Source organism: Myotis brandtii, unplaced genomic scaffold, assembly GCF_000412655.1.
Source record: "Myotis brandtii unplaced genomic scaffold, ASM41265v1 scaffold517, whole genome shotgun sequence".
Classification (NCBI taxonomy): Eukaryota; Metazoa; Chordata; class Mammalia; order Chiroptera; family Vespertilionidae; genus Myotis; species Myotis brandtii.
The window spans coordinates 2,421,873-2,436,902 of NW_005369706.1; the positions used below are offsets into that span (position 1 = coordinate 2,421,873).

At 42.6% G+C, this 15,030-nt stretch overlaps 1 long non-coding RNA gene across 1 annotated transcript in view; it reads right to left on the reverse strand.

The window, feature by feature from the left end:
• LOC106728008 overlaps window positions 1–15,030 on the reverse strand; it is a 28,313-nt gene that overhangs the window by 8,601 nt on the left and 4,682 nt on the right. The window contains exon 2 of the long non-coding RNA XR_001364237.1: window positions 12,802–12,853. This is a non-coding gene — a long non-coding RNA (uncharacterized LOC106728008). The remainder of the gene's footprint in view (window positions 1–12,801; window positions 12,854–15,030) is intronic.

Sequence of the window (15,030 nt, forward strand, 5' to 3'; positions counted from 1 at the left end):
ATAATAAAAATTAAAAACTTTCAACTACACTAGGACATCTATTTACTCTTATACACCTAAATGGAGTAATTAATCCCCATGAGCAGAAGCTACAGCCATGCCCGCTCATTCCAATAAAAGGGACACATGTCTGGAAATCCGAGCTATCCAAAAAAATGAATGAGCAAGGTAATGACATCCCATCACAAAGGCATTCAAACATAGATATTCACTCTATGGTTATTGGATGTTTCAAAGGAATCCTATATCCGAACAAGTGTTGAGTCAAATGAGCACAGATGTCCCTCCTTACTCTATTCTTACTTGTTTCTGAGTCAAAGGATTAATTATGCAACCCTCTGTTTTACTTTGGTTGTATAGACCTAAACTTTGGATAACAGATGGGAAGACAGACTTTGAAATGATTGGCCCAGGAATTATTGTGTCTATTTTTGTCAGGTGGCTTTGTATAATCCTGAGATTTTAAAAAATACTCTGGAGAAAGTGGTTTGTAGAATAAATTTCATCACAGTGAGTATGGTAACAGTAAAATATTTTCATAATCAGTATATTGTCAAACAACAAATTATGAACACCTTTCAATATATTAAATAATTTAGATCCTTTAAAAAAATATTATTGGAGTTTGACAAGAACACTTTTTTTCCCCTTACATTCTGTTGGTTTGAGTCTGTGAAATGAGCAGCTGGTTGTACCTAGATTTTTAAAGCTCTGAGTTTCAAAATAAAAAAAATCACAGAGCAGCTTTAAATTAGTTTAAGGATTCAAGCTCTGAAAAATTATGCATCGTATTAGTCAGGATCTATTTAGGAAAACAAATGATTTAGATATTGAAACAGAGGGAACTTATTATAAAAATTGGTTACAAGGATGTTGGAAAGGCTGAAGGAGCAAGAAAAGAGAATTAGGTTACTGAGAGATTAGTAATCACAGGAAACCAATTTCTCCCTGAACCAGTGCCACGGAGACTCGGGGACCAGCAGCAGACGCAGGGGGTGGCCCTGCGAGGCTCCTGTGGCCGCTGCTGTCACCATTGGCCACCCCGGCTGCCCCGCTGCCGCTGCTTCCATCCCACACTGACACTGACACCGAGAGGGGAAGAGAATAACTTCTCCCCTTTTCTCTCAGTCCAAATTCCCTCCCTCGGCCCCCTGTCGCCTGAATTCAATGGGAAGCCAGCAGCCAGGGGGCAGAAAGCACAGTTGGGAGGATGCGAGCCCCTTCCCATTGGGAGCAGTGCCTGGAAGAGCAATTGCGCTAAGGGCCCATAAGCAAATGACCCCAAACTAGAGATTGGTAAGTATTGTCCTAACATTCAAAGAGGGGATAAAAGTGATTTCTGTCCAGAGCAAACCAATTAGACTGACACCTACCTCTAGCAAGATTCTAGAATGGGGGACAGAGTGGCTGTTTTGAGTCTTTACACTGGGAGGAGAGAAGCCAGCTGGGGACTACCAACACCTCTGGAAAGCAGGTCATTGCCAGGGCCAACTCATAGCAATTCAGAAAATAGCAAATATAATTCTAACAAATGTGAGAAACTTGTCCCAAATCAGAGAGAGCAGATACCTGACGTTAGCATATAGCCGCCTGTTCCCTGAAAGGCCAAGCATATGGGGCATTTCACAGAGGGAGAAGGTCTTTCTATTTACTCTTATACACCTAAATGGAGTAATTAATCCCCATGAGCAGAAGCTACAGCCATGCCCGCTCATTCCAATAAAAGGGACACATGTCTGGAAATCCGAGCTATCCAAAAAAATGAATGAGCAAGGTAATGACATCCCATCACAAAGGCATTCAAACATAGATATTCACTCTATGGTTATTGGATGTTTCAAAGGAATCCTATATCCGAACAAGTGTTGAGTCAAATGAGCACAGATGTCCCTCCTTACTCTATTCTTACTTGTTTCTGAGTCAAAGGATTAATTATGCAACCCTCTGTTTTACTTTGGTTGTATAGACCTAAACTTTGGATAACAGATGGGAAGACAGACTTTGAAATGATTGGCCCAGGAATTATTGTGTCTATTTTTGTCAGGTGGCTTTGTATAATCCTGAGATTTTAAAAAATACTCTGGAGAAAGTGGTTTGTAGAATAAATTTCATCACAGTGAGTATGGTAACAGTAAAATATTTTCATAATCAGTATATTGTCAAACAACAAATTATGAACACCTTTCAATATATTAAATAATTTAGATCCTTTAAAAAAATATTATTGGAGTTTGACAAGAACACTTTTTTTCCCCTTACATTCTGTTGGTTTGAGTCTGTGAAATGAGCAGCTGGTTGTACCTAGATTTTTAAAGCTCTGAGTTTCAAAATAAAAAAAATCACAGAGCAGCTTTAAATTAGTTTAAGGATTCAAGCTCTGAAAAATTATGCATCGTATTAGTCAGGATCTATTTAGGAAAACAAATGATTTAGATATTGAAACAGAGGGAACTTATTATAAAAATTGGTTACAAGGATGTTGGAAAGGCTGAAGGAGCAAGAAAAGAGAATTAGGTTACTGAGAGATTAGTAATCACAGGAAACCAATTTCTCCCTGAACCAGTGCCACGGAGACTCGGGGACCAGCAGCAGACGCAGGGGGTGGCCCTGCGAGGCTCCTGTGGCCGCTGCTGTCACCATTGGCCACCCCGGCTGCCCCGCTGCCGCTGCTTCCATTCCACACTGACACTGACACCGAGAGGGGAAGAGAATAACTTCTCCCCTTTTCTCTCAGTCCAAATTCCCTCCCTCGGCCCCCTGTCGCCTGAATTCAATGGGAAGCCAGCAGCCAGGGGGCAGAAAGCACAGTTGGGAGGATGCGAGCCCCTTCCCATTGGGAGCAGTGCCTGGAAGAGCAATTGCGCTAAGGGCCCATAAGCAAATGACCCCAAACTAGAGATTGGTAAGTATTGTCCTAACATTCAAAGAGGGGATAAAAGTGATTTCTGTCCAGAGCAAACCAATTAGACTGACACCTACCTCTAGCAAGATTCTAGAATGGGGGACAGAGTGGCTGTTTTGAGTCTTTACACTGGGAGGAGAGAAGCCAGCTGGGGACTACCAACACCTCTGGAAAGCAGGTCATTGCCAGGGCCAACTCATAGCAATTCAGAAAATAGCAAATATAATTCTAACAAATGTCTGAGAAACTTGTCCCAAATCAGAGAAAGCAGATACCTGATGTTAGCATATAGTCGCCTGTTCCCTGAAAGTCCAAGCATATGGGGCATTTCACAGAGGGAGAAGGTCTTAGAGACTCAGCAGGACCACAGAGATCTCCTTCGTCAGGGAGCGGCTGACTTCGGCCCCTCCGAGGCCTTGTCTGAGGTCACGCGGCTCAGAGCTGCAGGGCTGGATGCAGGCCCGACCTCGCAGCTGCCCTCAGTGCTCTACTGTGCACACTCCCCGCGTAGGACGCACCGCACTGTACAGCCTTGCCTCATCCTCCCAAGGATGACCAGTGTCTTTCCTGTGGGGACAGGAGATCTGCAGGGGATTATCCAAACAGCCATCCCCTGGCCTGCTGTGTGCCCAGTGGCAGGCACTGGTGAAGGATGGCAGGGGTGAGGAGAGGGGTTTAGGCAGTGTCCTTGTCTCTGGGCTGTGCCTGGCACGCTGGAGCCTGCTGGGTTCCCTCACCTGTGTATCTTCTTTATAGTTGGAGCCAGAAACAGTGTTTTGAAACCATGGTTTACAGTAAAGGTATAGCTTCCTAAACCTATTAAAGTTGACCTGAATAAATTTGTTTTAAATATATTTTTATGGATTTCAGAGAGGAAGGGAGAGGGAGAAAGAGATGGAAACATCAATGATGAGAAAGAATCATTGATGGGCTGCCTCCTGCACGCCTCCTACTGGGGATCTAGCGTGCAACCAGGATATGTGCCCTTGACCAGAATTGAACCCGGGACCCTTCAGTCTGCAGGCCTACGGTTCCATCCACTGAGCCAAACCAGCCAGGGTGACCTGAATAAATTTATAGTAAGCATCACTACTTTTAGACATCTAGTTTACTTCTAGGAAAATTTAATCAAATCCAAACAATTTGGAAAGAAAACTGACTAGGCCCACTACCTTAGTCCATTTGAGTTGCTGATATCAGAGTGGGTGGCTTATAAACAACAGAAATTGATTTTTCTCAGTTCTGGAGGCTGGAAGTCCAAGATCAGGTGTCAGCACGGTTGAGTGAGGGCCCTTTTCGGTCTCCAAGTTCTCACTGTGTCCTCACCTGGTGAAGGGGTTCCCGAACTTTGTGGGGTCTCTTTTATAAGAACATTAATCCCATTCATGAAGGCTCCACCCTCATGACCTAAGCACCTCCAGAAGTTCCCACCCGCCCCCCCCAACACCATCACTGAGGACATTAGGATTTCAACGTATGAATTTTGTTGGGGATGGTGATGGGAGACACAGTCAGACAGCACCCACTTAACTACCATTCAATAAATTACCACTTGTGAACCTGCCTAGCTCTGACTATGTGTGCATTATTTAAAATCTTTACCACAATCCCATGTATGCAGAATGTGAAGATAACCTCTGCTTAAGGGTAGGAAATAGAGGTTCAGAAGGTTGTCACACAGAGTGGGAGAAGGAACCCTGAGATGAACACAGTCCCTCTGCCCCCTAAGGGCATGTTCTTCCCGCTCTGATACACACTCTGTTTCTGTAACATTTACCTAACAAATACATGTGAATTTTTGTCTGGAAAAGCCATAAAAATTGTACCTCAAGTACTTGAAAGACATATATTGAAAAAAATAGAAATCCAATTTTAAGCACAGGCCAATGCCATCTCTATATATAAAAGCCTAAGCAACCATTTGATCGTTTGACCATTCAACTGGTAACTATGCCGTATACTGACCACCAGGGGGCAGATGCTCAACACACAGGCATGGAAACATGGAACAAACTGATGAATCTCAGAGGGAAGGGGGGAAAGGGGAGGGTGGGAAGAGGTTAACCAAAGATCTTATTTGCATACTAGAGGCCCAGTGCATATATTCATGCACCAGTGGGGTCCTTTGGCTTGGCCTGGCCTGTAGGGGTTGGGCCCAAACCGGCAGTCTGACACCCCCTGAGGGGTCCTGTATTGCGAGAGGGTGTAGGCCAGGCCAAGGAACCCCACTCGTGCACGAATCTGTGCACCAGGCCTCTAGTGTTCTAATAAAATACAATAGGAATATATGTTCCTAAAGTGAACTACTCCTTCTGAAATAACCATGTGGCTATGAGAGAAAGGTTATTTAGTCATTAATGAGGTTCTGGGACTTCATTAACCTCAATAAAATTAGGTCTGGCTCTTTCAATTAAGCAAGAAAAATGCAAAACTGAAGATAACTTCTGGCCCAGGGTAGAATGCTGCCCATGGCTGGTAGATACATCACCAAAAGTATTTGAAAGGGCTAGTGAGCATTTGCAATCTGAACTTAATGGGAAATCAACTGTAAAACGAATTTATTGTTACTGTGCTAGGGACCTATTTTATTGAAGATAAATGATTTCTTTGGGTAGATATTTTTTTAAAAAGAGATTACATTTTTCCTGGCCACATTTCTTTCCAAAGTTTCTCCTATTGACTGTCTGCCTCAGAGGTTGCCTACATTTCTGTAAAGGATAAAAAAGTAAAAAGATTAGCTTTGCAGGTCATATGGTCTCTGCTGCAACTAATCAACATTGCCATGGTAGCATGAAAGCAGCCTTAGACAACAGGTGAAAGAATGAGTGTGGCTATGGTCCAATAAAACTTTATTTAAAATTGGGGGTTGGGGAGAGGGCTGTAGTTTGCCCATCCCTGGGCTACAGTGTTAGAAGGCACCAGATAATAAATGTTGCTTCTACTTATATGCCTAAGAGACTCACAAATCAAAGAAGCTAAGTGACATTTATTAATTTTTTATCTCACTATGAGCATTGGAGCATTCAAAGCCAACACAGAAAGTGACATTTCTTTAATGTGAATGTTACCATACTTATTTTAACTAATTTGGATGAAATCTTTGGTGTTGATTTCTTAGTGACTTTGCATAAAACTAGAAAAGAATCTAGAGGCAGGTGATGGAAAGACCCCAGGATGGGCCTCTAGTGTCCAGATTCATACAACAAATGGCAGTGCTAGGTCAGTATTTGATTAAAAGGAGATGAGTATCTTTCCAACTTACGTATTTCATCCTCTCTGACTCTAAAATTGTGCAGATCAGCAGGCTAATTTTACTTGAATAAACTATAAGAATTGTCTGTTGCCAAAGTATAGGCTAACTCTTCTAAAGTATTGATCAAGATCCAGCAATTTTTCATTAAGGTTCTTGGCTGTGTGTGTGTGTGTGCGCGCGCATGTACTTAATCACTAAATAGAAGTATCATTTTTTTTTTTTATTTTATTTTTTTTTTTTACAGGTTAATATAAAGTTTACTGGGAAATGCCAAATCAAATTTTTCATGAAGGTTCTTGGCTGTGTGTGTGTGTGTGTGCACGTACTTAATCACTAAATAGAAGTATCATTTTTTTAGATAGCAAATAATAACATTGTCAATAAGGTTTAGTGAAGCTAGTAAATTAACTCAATTACAAATAATTTCATAGAGATTTTTTCAGGGTTATGTTTATTATAAAAATGATACTTATTTTATATATTTTATTAGTTATGATGGAGAACCTCAATATCATGCACAAATGATATAACTAACATTAAATACGTGCAGAGATGAGAAGTTTTGTATGGATTCAATAAAAACAAGTTCCAAAGAGTTGTAATGTTCTGAGTAATAACAACATTGCTACACCGTTTTTAGGAAGAAAAACATGAAATTATCCAGGAATGGCACATTTGACAAGAAAGAACATGAAGAGATGATTCCTGGGCATTTGCCCTGGTTGACAATAAACACATATCAAAGTATCTCTTCCACCTCTTCCTTCCCATTATTCTGAATTTTCATCAATAAATCACCATACTTTCCAGGGGCCTACACATTTTATAAAGCATTTTTTTAAATCAAAGCGTTTAGTTAGGCAGAGCCTTGCAGAAAAAAATATTACCTGGGCCCCTACATACCCCACAAGAAGGGGCAGCTCTTCTTGGAGGTGACCTTTTGTTTTAGAAATAACAAGTATGAATTGGCTCACTGTGCAGTACCATGTTCTATGTCAAATGCTGTGAGGCCATACCTCATCAAAACCTGTATAATGTAACCACTGCCTCAAGAGCCATGGTCTTGCTAGTTACACAAGACTTAGGTAGGTGAAACCTGTCAAGAAAAACATAAGACCAGACAGTCTATGGTGCTTAATTAAATACATCTCAAAATATGGGGCAGAAATGATGAAATGCTCAGGGTTTGGAAGCGGTGAGCTCAGTGTGGGCTGGTGTCTCCAGGAAGGCTTCGTGGCCTTGAGATACAAGCTGGATGTGGGCAGGCTCAGAAGTATATAAACAGCCGACTAGGCAGGGGCAACAGTGCGTGGGGGTGAGAAGGAAGCTCCCTCTTTGCAGTCAGACTTGAGGACATTTTGAACCGAAGAAGGAATAATTTCTGCTTTCTTGGAACTAGATTCTTTCTGAAGAATGTTTAACTGCCTTGGATTGCAGGTGGTGGCTATTAGAGAAGCCTTCCACTGCCCTGTGAACAGGAGACGCTGACAGAACATCTTCTGGGGCAGAAGTATTTCATTAGAAACAATCTGGGTGATTTCTTCAATACCGGTTACTAGACATAGACTTAGCCCACCAACCACACTCTTGCCTATCCCTCTCTCCACCCTGTTCCTGTCCTCTGCCACCCTGTGGACTCAGGTGTGATTTCTGTACCTGTCTGCCTGCCATGTTCTCTAAGCATGAATCCTGGTCTTCACCTTGCACTCCTAACCAAACCTCAGCTCAATGCTCATATGATGGTATGAGTCCTGGACCTGGCTGAGGCTGGCCCTGCCAGTTACTGGCTCTGTGACCTTGGTCAGCTCCCTGCATATCTCAGAATCTCTGTTTATTTATAAATGGATAATTATGCTTTACTACTTATTTCATGGGTGTTTTGAGGAGAAAATAAAGTACTTAAGCTTAAAATAGTCATATCAAATACTTAGAGTTTACCTTGTGCCAGGCAATTGTCTAAGTGCTTTAGATATATTAACTATTCTCACAATAACCTTGTGAAAAAGAAACTATTATTATTGCCATTTACAGTGGAGAAGTTTGGGCATAGAGAGATAGAATAATTTACCAAAGATTAACACACTTATTAAGTGTAAGAGCTGGGATTTAAACCCTGGAAGTCTGGTCCCAGAGTCTGTTCCCTTAGCAATAACAAAATGCTCTAACACTTACATAGGCTCACTATGTGCCAGATATTGTTTCAAAGGTCCAATCAACTCACTTAATCCTCACAATACCCTCTGAGGTATCTGTAGGCAGGTACTGTTATTATCAGCAATAAAGTGATGTGTAAAGACTTCCACATAAGGGAAGGTGGAATAGATGTACCTTTCCCTAGTCCTGCCACTAAGTACAACTGAAAGCCCTGCACATTCTTCATAAAACACACACGGGAAGACTCTGCAAGGTGGAGAGAAGAAGGCACACAGACTAGAGATCTGAGAATCCAAGGAGCAACATGGTGTGAGTTCCCTGGGTTTTCTTTTATTTTGCCTTATACATCCCAGACATGGAACTAAAGAGTCTGGCAACCTGAATGCCAATGAGTATAGACCAAAAATCCCAACTAAAGGAACAGCCCAGCAAGACAGAAACCTTTTAGATAATAATGGAAAACCAGTGACTATGCCCACCCCCAGAAGGCTGATTGGGGAGTCCAGATTTCCACCCTTGTGGGGCTTTAAAAGGAGCCCAAACCTCTCTGCCACAGTGCTGTCCGAAAAGACTTACTAGAGAGCCAGGACTTTTCTCTCCCACACGTGATGAGGCCTCCTCCGAGCACTGCTGGGGAGCCTGGACTTCCATCCATACCTGGCAATAGTGAGGCTCCTCCCCACCCTGACTGGGATGTATCAGAGGACGCCTAATGGAGAGTCAGGATATTCACCACTGCCCGACAGTAGTGAGGTCCCCCACATCCCTACCATGATGTCAGTGGAGGTTGTCTGAGGGGTACCTGGTGCTGCCCAGCCAGGGAGATGTCCGTGGAGGCCTAGTGAGGAGCCCAACTCTCTCACCCACACCCAGCAGTAAAGAGAGCCCCCACCTTGGGTGTCAACAAAGGCCAAGTGAGAAACCTGGCCTTCCACCCTCGCATGACAGTGATGAGGTAGGCCCCTCGCTTCTCCCTGCCAAATTAGTGTAAGAAGAAGCCAGAAAAAAATAAAATAATGAAGGTTTAAATAAGATCTAGAGTCTCATAACATAATATTTCAAATGTCCAGGATTAAAAAGAAAAAAAAAATCTCTCATCGTACCAAGGAACAAGGAAGATCTCAAACTAAATGAAACAATCAATAGATACCAACACCAAGATGAAGAGCTGTGGTTTACCTGACAACGGTTTTAAAGCAGTCGTCATAAAAATGATGCTTTTCACTTAGCATAGTGCCCTCCAGGGAGCCCTTTCTTTAGGAAGGAGACTGAAGAGAAAATTAGGTCAATGTAAGCTCATTTTTTTTCTTATTTTTTCCTCTAATATCTTGAAGAAATGTATTTATATTGACAACTTTCTGAAATATTGCATCTACAGTGCTCTTTAATATAATGGTCAGAATTTATCTAAACCCATTAACCAACTCTTTTAACAACTTAGAATGTGTCCTAGAGACAGTGACTTAAAGATTTTTCAGTGTTTCTCATATCCCTTTTTTTCTTATCAACAATTCACTTCACACAATTTTACGTTTTTATTTTCCCCCAAATCTCCTTTTCCGATTCTAACAATGTTGCACCCCTGAGATGTGCAATCCTAGCGCCACGTTGTTTATGCCTTGTTTTAGTTTGTTGTTTTTTTGTCTGTTACCATTACTCATGTAGGTGAATCAGAAAGAACTCCGTGCTTTGAGAACCTTGGCTATCATCAACAATCCCTTGTTTTCCTTTCCGGCTTTCTCTCTGTGTTCCACGTCTTTCTCCCACTGTAATCTTGCTCTGCCTTGTTTTCTACTTTATTTCCACCATGGGATTTTGCTGATACCCTTTTTCTGTCACCACACTGGAAACCTATTATTATTTACTATTATTTTTATTTCTTGCCCTTGAGAACAGGAAAAGATAAATACATTTCAACACCACAGGGCACACTTTTATTTTTTTCTAAATTGCCTCAGAACTAGATGTTTTATATCAAGTGCCTTATAGAACAGAAACCTCAAAATAAAAGTCTTTATTTTTTTTTAACTGAAATGAAGGATGCTAGAGTAATTATATAGAACCTTCTTTCCTATTCTCAAGTACTTAGAGGCTTCTTCTGAAGAGGAATGAAATCTAGAAACAGCTGGGATTAACATGAGGTCTCTATGGGCTGTGTATTGCAGGGTAGGCTGTGTCCTGAGGCTCTTGTAATAGAAGATTTCACTGACCAATGTGTGTCCATGGTCAGTGCTGAAGTGTGTGGGCTGGTGCTGGCTGCAGCTCAAGTGCCCTTGTTCTTCATTTTTCTGATGAGACAGCCTCAGCGGCGAGGCAGTCTTGGGTAGCCACCATATCTCAGGCTTTGAGTGCTCAGAGGTATTTATTCATAAGATCTGAATTGATTCCCCCAAAGATGGCCGCAGATTTTGACTGCAAATCCCACTCAAATCAGCTTAAGTATAAAGAACTCATTTTAAGATCCAAAGAGCTTCTGGAATCCTAGGGAAGTTGAATCTCCTGCGACAGGAACTAGGAACTAGCAAGATGGAATCTAAGATGCTCTCTCTGTGTCTTCCTCTCTCCTTCTCTTTCTCTGTCTCCCTTTCACTAGCTGTGTGGCCCCTCGTGTGTATATACAGACTTGCTATCTCTCTCCCACCTCCATCCCCATCTCATTCTCTTTCTCTGTGAGTTTGTGGTTCAAAATGCCCAACAGCCCCAATATTTCATCATCACCTTTCTGCCCAACCTCCTTTTCCAGCCGACTCGGTCTCTCAGAGTTCTAATTTCAGAATCCCTGAGGAAGAAATCTGGTTCTGACTCTCTCTTTTAGAGCCATGGATGACCAGAAAGGTGGGTCCCTCCCCTGGATTTAATCAGCTGCCTTCTGGGCTGTAGACTTCTCACTCACCCAGGGTGGGGACCAGGGGCAAGATAAGATCTCTGAAAAATGATGGGACAAATTTTTTAAATTACTAGTGCTCTCTCTGAGGATATTTGTTTATTTTATCCTGGCAATACTTTTCAAAAAAGTTCGCATTTGCTGTGGAGGGAGAAGTCACTTCTGCACAATCCAGCTAGGTAGGAACCCTCAGTCCCCTCAGCACTAGTGTCTGTGGGAGCTGCTATGTAATGGTGAGAATTATGATATTTGGGAGGTTGGGATACTGGAAAGAGGAATAGGTTGATGCTTGAGAATCCAAAGATTACTCCTGGATCCCAACATGATCCTAATTTACTCTGTGACCTTGAACAAATCAAGCCATTTTCTGGGCTTTCTCCCCATTTGTAAAATGAGGAAGCTTATGTGAATCAGTGGTTCTCATATTTTCAGAGTATGAAAACTCTTTTTAATTTTATAAAGTTATGGATACCACATAATAATGGTGTCAGTTTTGTGGCCCAGTGAAAGAAAACAAACAAACCCCTATAAGTATGTATGGGTTCCAAGACTTGCAATAACTCCAGATTCTTGGTGAGTCCAAATGTCAAGGCTGGAACCATTGGTCTAGGTGACCTTGAGGTCCCTTCTGGCTCTGATATTCTGGGATTCAAGTCAGGGAATTTGTGCTCCTTAGGAAACAGTCACTTATTCAGGAGGAAAGCTGACATTATCTATTACCAGATCCAAGAGCAGCACTGGAAGTTTTTAGAGATGAATTAAGGTGATTTCAGGGTCTAAGAACCTGAGCTTAGAGAAGATGAAAGATAGGATCAATACTAACAGTAGGGGAGACTGTGGGGTAACGTGATGGGCATCAGGGTTACATAATGTATCTCATACCAGGAGTAGGGTCAGATGCCCTGATCTCTAACAGAAGGAAGCAGAGAAGTCAATCTCAGCTCCCAGGAAATGTGGATCAATTCTTTAAATAAATATAAAATAATATAATCCTATATAATAAAGATGTAATATGCAAATTGACCCTCACGCCCTCATATCACAAGATGGCCGCCCCCACATTTGTCACAAGATGTCCTTCCCCATGTCATCACAAGATGGCCACTACAAGATGGCTACTTCCACGTCATCACAACATGGCAGCCCCCACATTATCACAAGATGGCCAGCAGGGGAGGGCATTTGGGGGCGACCAGGCCTGGAGGGGAGGGCAATTGGGGGCAACCAGGCCTGCAGGGGAGGTCATTTGGGGGCAACCAGGCCTGCAGGGAAGGGCAATTGGGGGTGATCGGGCCAGCAGGGGAGCAGTTAGGGGATGATCAGGCTAGCAGGCAGAAGTGGTTAGGGGCCATCAGGCAGGCAGGCAAGTGGTTAGGAGCCAGCAGTCCCGGATGGTGAGAGAGATGTCCGACTGCCGGTTTAGGTCCGATCTTGAGGATTGGGCCTAAACCGGCAGTCGGACATCTTCTGAGGGGTCCCGGATTGGAGAGGGTGCAGGCTTGTCTGAGGAGAACCACCCCCCCCATGCACGAATTTCGTGTACCAGGCCTCTAGTAATTAATATAAAAATAACATGTAGTAATATATGTTATAGTAAATAATACTCACATATAAAAGCCAGGACGGTGTATGTTATATAGTAGGCTAGATGTCTTCTCTCCTTAATCATAATAACAATTGAAGTGTTACTTAAAGCCTTCTGGTTAAACTTCTCTAATGATTAGTACAAATTGAGTTGACATCAAGAAGTTACTGGCAATGTCTTAGGGTAATTTCTATGATATATGTATAAGAGATATGCTCAGAGAAAAATACATTCTTGGAGCTGGACCCAACACTGTCACTTTTATGTTTTTTAATACTTTGTATGCTTAATATAAAAACAGAGATTGATTCTCAAAGACATTCTGCCTTACAGCACTCTTGCTCAAGTTTTAAGGAGATCTGAACTTGACAGTTTACATTTCCCAGAGTTAAAAACATATTTGGGCAGTAGGTTGAAGAAATAAGGTCAAATTCCTACCCAAAGAGTCATCTAACTGCAGTGAGAAGCAAGACAGGAAAACAGGGGAAATTAGCAAAAGTTTTTAAGGTTGTTATTTTAATTCCCATATTCTAGCAGACATTTCCTTAGAAGACTAGAAGCTGCCTCTCCTCCTCCAGTAAACTCAACTGTAGAAGCTCGAAGAAAAACATCAAGGTTATGAGAATGTTGGTCTGAATATGGATCGCACTGAAATGTGGTGGTGTTTTGAGCAGCTCATGGAGTGTAAGAGAAATCAACCATTTACATTCTCCCTAAGGTTGCCCAAGTGTACTAGTAAAGGAGTTATATTTCTCTCTCTATTTTTTAAAGAATCAAACTGCATCACTTGATTCTTCAGTGAACAGTGTTCATATATTCATGTACTGTGAATGATGTGTCTATTTCCAGTTTTCAGAATCAACCTATAGACAAGTATATTTGGATCTAAACCTTAAAATTTTTTTTTTAATTTTTTAATATATTTTATTGACTTTTTACAGAGAGGAAGGGAGAGGGATAGAGAGTTAGAAACATCGATGAGAGAGAAACATCGATCAGCTGCCTCCTGCACGCCCCCTACTGGGAATGTGCTTGCAACCAAGGTACATGCCCTTGACCGGAATCAAACCTGGGACCCTTCAGTCCGCAGGCCGACGCTCTATCCACTGAGCCAAACGGGTTAGGGAAAACCTTAAAATTTTTTAATGGGTGATATGGAGGATAGAATTTGAAAGTGAGGGCAGGAGAAAGAAGTAGGGGGGAAGTTTGGGATGTTAATTTCCCCCTTTAACACAGATAAGGGTCAAGACCCAGACTATTATAAATGGACTAGAGGCCTGGTGCATGAAATTCGTGAACTGGGGGGGGTGTCCCTCAGCCCAGCCTGCACCCTCTCCAATCTGGGACCCTTGGGGGATGTCCGACTGCTGGTTTAGGCCTGCAGAATCGGACCTAAACCGGCAGTCGGACATCCCTCTCACAATCTGGGACTGCTGGCTCCTAACTACTTGCCTGCCTGCCCGATCGCTCCCTAACTGCCCCCAACTGCCCTCCCTTGCTGGCCCAATCACCCCCAACTGCCCTCTCCTGCAGGCCCGGTCGCCCCCAACTGCCCTCCCCTGCAGGCCCAGTCACCCCCAACTGCCCTCCCCTGCCAGCCCAGTCACCCACAACTGCCCTCCCCTGCTGGCCTGGTCATCCACAACTGCCCTCCCCTGCTGGTCATCTTATGGTGGCCATCTTGTGACGACGTGAGGGCATCACGCAAGGGCACAAGGGCCACCAAGGCTTTTATTAGTATAGATTGATAAATAGAGGTTGAGGACTTCTAATTTTAAGATGATAAGGGAAAGACATGTTTATACTTTTGTAAATAATCACCCAAAGTAACAAAAAGAATAAGGAACAAACTTTAACTTTACTGACACTAGGTAGGAGACATTTGTAATAAACCATAGTATAGAAAGGTAAATGACAGTGCTTGAGTTATTTTACTTAATAACACCACATTACCATAACTTTGATTACAGTATCTACACTAATAAAAGAGAAACATGGTAATTGGCGTACGACCGCTACCCTTTTCATTGGCTAATCAGTGAGTATATGCAAATTAACTGTCAGCCAAGATGGCGGCCGGCAGCCAGGCACTGAAGCAAACAGGGAGGCTTGCTTGCTTCAGTGACTGCGGACTCCAACGTTCCCCACCTAACTTGCCAGCCTCTCAGTTGCAACTCTAAGCAACTATATACTATGTTGCAAATAAGAAGCTAAACAAAACCCCAGAAAAGGGCTTCCATTCAGCCGGGCTC